The sequence below is a fragment of the Scyliorhinus canicula genome, unplaced genomic scaffold (assembly GCF_902713615.1).
Source record: "Scyliorhinus canicula unplaced genomic scaffold, sScyCan1.1, whole genome shotgun sequence".
NCBI classification, from domain to species: domain Eukaryota; kingdom Metazoa; phylum Chordata; class Chondrichthyes; order Carcharhiniformes; family Scyliorhinidae; genus Scyliorhinus; species Scyliorhinus canicula.
In genome coordinates, this window is record NW_024055425.1 from 210,827 (window position 1) to 217,066 (window position 6,240).

General features: G+C 46.4%; 1 long non-coding RNA gene across 1 annotated transcript; it reads left to right on the forward strand.

The window, feature by feature from the left end:
* The first annotated feature begins 254 nt into the window (after positions 1-254).
* LOC119959299 lies at positions 255-3,326 on the forward strand. Its single transcript, XR_005459154.1, has 3 exons — positions 255-326; positions 1,380-1,519; positions 3,271-3,326. It is a non-coding gene; the product is annotated as an uncharacterized LOC119959299 (long non-coding RNA).
* Positions 3,327-6,240: the final 2,914 nt, after the last annotated feature.

Here is a 6,240-nt window from a genome sequence, read left to right on the forward strand (position 1 = left end):
CTCTGAACATTTCTCTGAAAAGTTATATTCTGTTCAAGTCATAATATAAATTCGAATTATTGTCACTGTTCTGGACATATATTTTGCCCCATAAATAGGAATTTGTAACTCAGAGTGAAGCAGTTTGCTGGACATTCTGTCATGAAGAAACGTTTCAAAAATGTTGCCCCCAACAATGATGGCGACTGAGCATGCGCTCTGCTGTTCGTGCCCCAATAAAGATGGTGGGTGCGCATGCGCACCACTGCCAGTACCAAATAACGATGGCGGCCGCATAGTCTGGTCTGCAATAAAGCTGCGGCCTCCGCTCAGTTCCCCAGGCACCGGTAGGTTATTTTCCGGATTTTCGGTGCAAATAACAAGTTCCCGAAGCGCACCTAACGACCCGCGTAATCGAGCTCTCCCTCCGTCCCGCCATTCCCACCTTCGCTGGTTGTGGATCCGAGAACGAACGTTTTTCTGCATCGCCATTAATCACACTGCGTGTGCTTCATTCAGCCGATCGGTCCTCCGGACCCGTCCACTCTGCCTATTGGTCGGTGCTGCCGTCAATCACTTCGCGCATTGTCAGGTGTAAGGTGTCGGGGGCGGGGTTTACAAATCCCGGGTGCGGCCTCAGAGCCGAATGTGAAACAATGAACATTCTCCACTCTCACTGTCCGTCACTTCCGGCTTCTCTCCACAAACAACCTCATGGAGACCAGGAGAGAGACACTGACCCAGTGACAATGTCACTGCATTAGTCACCCAGAGAGACAGGAGAATGTTCTGGGGACATCGGCTCCAATCCATTCAATTAATAAAATCTGGAATTTAAAGTTAGTCTCAATGATGGTGACTGAGGGTCACTGAGAAAATCTCCAATGTCACTGGATTAGGTCAGAAAGTAGGAAACTAGTTAGTTTAATGCGTGTTGTTGGGAAACTATTGGAATCTATTATTGAGGAAGTAACTGGACATTTGGAAAGTCGAACTCCAACTGGATTAGGTCAGAAAGTAGGAAACTAGTTAGTTTAATGCGTGTTGTTGGGAAACTATTGGAATCTATTATTGAGGAAGTAACTGGACATTTGGAAAGTCGAACTCCAATCCATCAGAGTCAGTGTGGTTTTGTGAAGGGTAAATCATGTTTGACTCATTTTGTGCAGTTCTTGGAAGATGTAACAAGCCAAGTGGATAATGGGGTCCTGTAGATGTATTTGGACTCCCGGAATACATTTGATAAGGTGTCACACAAAAGGTAATAATCAACGTAAAATCCCAAGGGGTTGAGAGATAATATATTAGCTTGGATAGAGGATTGGCTAACCAGCAGACAGCAGAGAGTGGGGATTAGATTTATTGACAAATGTACTGAAGACAAATGTTTTTACCCAAAGGGTGGTGACGGCCTGGAATGCACTGCCTTCGGAGGGTGATGGAGACGGTTTGCCTCACATCCTCTAAAAAGGTACCTGGATGAAGACTGGCACGTCATAACATCGAAGGCTGTGAGACAAGTGCTGGCAAATGGGATTAGGTAGGTGGGTCAGGTTTATCATGTGTCAGTGCTAACCCGATGGACTAAAGGGCCTCTTCTGCACTGTGAAAAAAATGAAACGAAAATGAAATTAAAATCGCTTATTGTCACAAGTAGGCTTCAAATGAAGTTACTGTGAAAAGTCCCTAGTCGCCACATTCCGGTGCCTGTTTAGGGAGGCTGATACGGGAATTGAACCATGCTGCTGGCCTGCCTTGGTCTGCTTTAAAAGCCAGCGATTTAGCCCAGTATGCTAAACCAGCCCCTCTGAGTTGCTGATGATACAAAGTTCGGTGGCACCATAGACAGCATAGATCAGGGGTGGGCAAACTTTTCCGTGCAAGGGCCGCATTCAGAAATTCACAATTCACAAAGGGCCGCATAGTATATTAAGTAAAATAATTACTTCACCCGGTTATGATTCTGGGCGCCTCATATAGAACATAGAACAGTACAGCACAGAACAGGCCCTTCGGCCCTCGACGTTGTGCCAAGCAATGATCACCCTACTCAAGTCAACGTATCCACCCTATGCCAGAAAGTAATCCAACAGCCCCCCCACCCATTAACCTTTAAAAAAAATTAAAAAAAAAAAAATTTTTTTTTTTAGAAAATTTTTTTTTTTTTTTTTTTTTTAATGACTTGGTGGGCCGCAGAAATACCTTTGGCGGGCCGCATGCGGCCCGCGGGCCGTAGTTTGCCCACCCCTGGCATAGATGATTGCATTAAATTGCAAGAAGATATTGACTGACAGACAAGGTGAATGGGCAAGATTGTGGCATTATAAACAAGTGTGAGGTTATCTGTTTTGAACCAAAACAGGATCGAACTGAGTACTTTCTGAATGGAAAGAGGTTCAGTACAGTCGGTGTCCAAAGAGACTTGGGGTTCATAGAATCTACAGAATGGAGACAGGCCCTTCGGCCCAAACTGGTCCATGCCAACCAAAAGGCCCATCTAAGCCAATCCCATTGGCCTGTATTTGGCCCATATCCCTCTGAACCTTTCCTATCCATGCATCTGTCCAAATGCCTTTTAGTGTTGGAAATGTCCCTCCTCAACTCCTTCCTCTGGCAGCTCATTCCGTACTATCCTCTGTGTAAAACCGTTGATTCTTGGGTTCCCATTAATTCTTTCCCCTCTTAACATAAACCTGTGCCCTCTGGTTCTCGATTTCCCAACACTGGGGAAAAGACTGAGTGCATTCACCCTGTCCATGCCTCTCATGATCTTATGCACCTCGATAAAATCACCCCTCAGTCCCCTACGATCCAAAGATAAAGGTCCTGGCCTGTCGAATCTCTCAGTCCCTTGAGTCCTGGCAACATCCTTGTAAATCTCTTCTGCGCTTTCTCCAGTCTAATAACATCTTTCCTATAGCAAGGCGACCAAAACTGAACACCTGCCGACTGGGCCGTGAATCCCCGAGGTAAGTTATTTATATTTACTGTTCCGAAGCTCCTCCTGCTCGGGTTCACACCAACTCCGCTCCCTGTGTTGGTGAGATTCATACCTGGGTGTCTGGAAAATCGTTAGGACAGTAACTGTCCTGTAAGGTAATGAGTCCTTTTCCCAATTGGCTGAGGAAGGCAGTGTGTCACAAGGATGGATGTGTTGACCGATTAATGGCTGGAGGATGGGGGCAGGTTATGTGATCAAACCTCCAGGAATACATTTAATCAAAGTTGGCGAGGAGAGAATGTTGTGAATTTCTATCCTAAACTGACAGTAAGGTTTCTGTAAATTTACAGGATACTGGAAGAGGAGGTTTAACAGACGGGAAACGCAAACCAAATGTCACATCGCGATCTGACAGAGTCACTCGATTCATCAGAACCTGAATATCAGCAGCATCTGGGTGTGGAAGGTAAAAGGTTTGTCTGTTCTGTCTGTGAGGGAAGATTTCAGGTCTCAGTGTGACTGGAAAAGCCCCGAGATTCACAAACCCTGGTTATACCAAACCTGGAGAACTGTGTTCAGTTCTGGGCAACAGACCTGAGGAAGGATAGAATGGCCTCGGAGGGAGTGTAGCACAGATTTACCTGAGTGATATCTGAACCCTCCGTGGTTAAATTACAAAACTAGATTACACAAAAGAGTCAGAGACATGATGCACAGAGAATGGCATTCGGCCCATTGAGTCCATGCTAGCTCTCTGGAGCAATCCAGTCAGTCCCATTCTCCTGCTCCCTGTATCCTCACAGGTTTATTTCCCTCAGATGTCTATCCAATTTCCTTTTGAAATCAAATCATTCATTGTGTCTATTTTCAAACTCCCTCATGGGCAGCAAGTTTCAGGTCATTGCCGCTCGCTGTGTAAAAACATATATCTCATATCACCTCATATCTCCTGTACCTTTTACATACAAACTAGGAACAGGCCACTCGGCCCTTCGAGCCTGCTCAGCATTCAATTAGATTGCGGCTGATCTCATTCTAACCTCAACTCCACATTCCTGCCTCCCCCCGATAACCTTTCACCCCCTTGCTCGTCAAGAATCTATCCAGCTCTGCCTTAAAAATATTCAAGGACTCTGCTTCCTCTGCCTTTTAAGGACGTGAGTTCCAAAGTCTGATAACCCTCAAGAGAATAAAAAATCCTCATCTCCATCTGAAATGGGTGACTTCTTATTTTGCAACAGTGACACCCTCGTTCTCGATTCTCCCACAAGAGGAAACATCCTCTCCACATCAGGATCTTGTGTAGTTCAATCCAGGTTTTACCCAAAACTTTAAATCTGTGTCCCTAGTGCTTGTACGATCAGTGAATGGAAACAGTTTCTTTTCCCACCTGATCAAAACTTGGCATAACCTTGTGGACCTGAATCAAATCTCCCCTCAACCTCCTTTGCTGGAACCATTCTGGTAAATCTCCTCTGCACCTTCTCCAAGAATCTTCACATCCTTCCTGAAGAGTGATGACCAGAGATTTATAAAGATTCATAGAATAGAATTAGAACCATAAAATTTCTACAGTGCAGAAGGAGGGCTATTCGGCCCATCAAGTCTGCACTGATTCTCTGAAAGGGCACCCTGTCTAGGCCCACACCTCTACCCTGTCCCTGTAACCTCATAGCCCCACCGAACCCGCACATCCCTGGACACTAAGGGGTAATTTATCAAGGCCAATCCACCTAACTTGCCCTTCTTTGGACTGTTGGAAGAAACCTGAGCACCGGGTGGAAACCCACGCAGACACGGGGAGAAACTGCAAACTCCACACAGACAGTCACCAACGCCGAAATTGAACCTGGGTCCCTGGCTCTGTGAGACAGCAGTGCTAATCACTGTGCCACCAGAAGCATTGTTTCGGTATCAGTATTACTGTTTATGAAGCTCGAGATCGAATTCACTTTGCCAACTATTCTCTTATTATGTCTTGTAGATATACAAAATCCCTCTTCACCTCTTTCTCTCTCCTCCCAAAGAGGCCAGTTGGATTTTTATGACAATCCAGCAGTTTTCATGGTCACTTTTTCCCAGTGCCGGCCCCACAAATGACCCAATTCATTCAGCTCAATTTCACAACCTGCCTTTGTGTTTTTGTGGGTTTTCTCTCATTCCCTATTTTCTGTTTTCAATCAATTTCACAGGGTGTTCGAAGGGGAGGCTTCAAAGTCCGGAAACGCAAACCAAACATCACATCAGGATCTGACAGAGTCCTCAATTCATCATATCCTGAATATCATCGATCATGGAAGGAAAAAGCATTGTTCTCAGTGGGGAGAAACCGTACACGTGTTGTGTGTGTGGACGAGGATTCAGTCGATCATCAGGCCTCACGAGACACAAATGCAGTCACACTGAGGAGAAACCGTGGAAATGTGTGGACTGTGGGAAAGGATTCACTTCCCCATCCAAGCTGGAAATTCATCGACGCAGTCACACTGGGGAGAGACCATTCACTTGCTCCAAGTGTGGGAAGGGATTCACTCAGTCATCCAACTTGCGGAATCATCAGCGAGTTCACACTGATGAGAGACCATTCACCTGCTCAAAGTGTGGGATGGGATTTGCTATTTCAGCCAACCTGCTGAGTCACCAGCGAGTTCACACTGGGGAGAGACCATTTCAGTGTCCAGACTGCGGGAAATGCTATAAACGTTCTGGGGAACTGAGGAGTCATCAACGTGTTCACACTAATGAGAAGCCGTTCAAGTGCTCTCACTGTGGGACTGGGTTCAGACAATCATCTGACCTCATTGTACATCAGCGAATTCACACTGGGGAGAGGCCATTCACCTGCTCCAAGTGTGGGAAGGGATTCACTCAGTCAACCAACTTGCTGACACATCAGCGAATTCACACTCGGGAGAGACCATTCACCTGCTCCAAGTGTGGGAAGGGATTCACTGAGTCATCCGCTCTGTCCACACACCTGCGAGTTCACACTGGGGAGAAACCATTCACCTGCTCAGTGTGTGGGAAGGGATTTACTATTTCAGCCAACCTGCTGAGTCACCAGCGGGTTCACACTGATGCGAGGCCATTTCAATGTCCAGACTGCAGGAAGTGCTTTAAACGTTCTGGGGATCTGATGAGCCATCAGCGTGTTCACACTGACGAGAGACTGTTCAAGTGCTCTCACTGCGGGACTGGGTTCAGGCACTCATCTCACCTCACTGTACATCAGCGAATTCACACCGGAGAGAGACCATTCACCTGCTCCGAGTGTGGGAAGAGATTCACTGAGTCATCCAACCTGCTGAAGCACCAGCGAA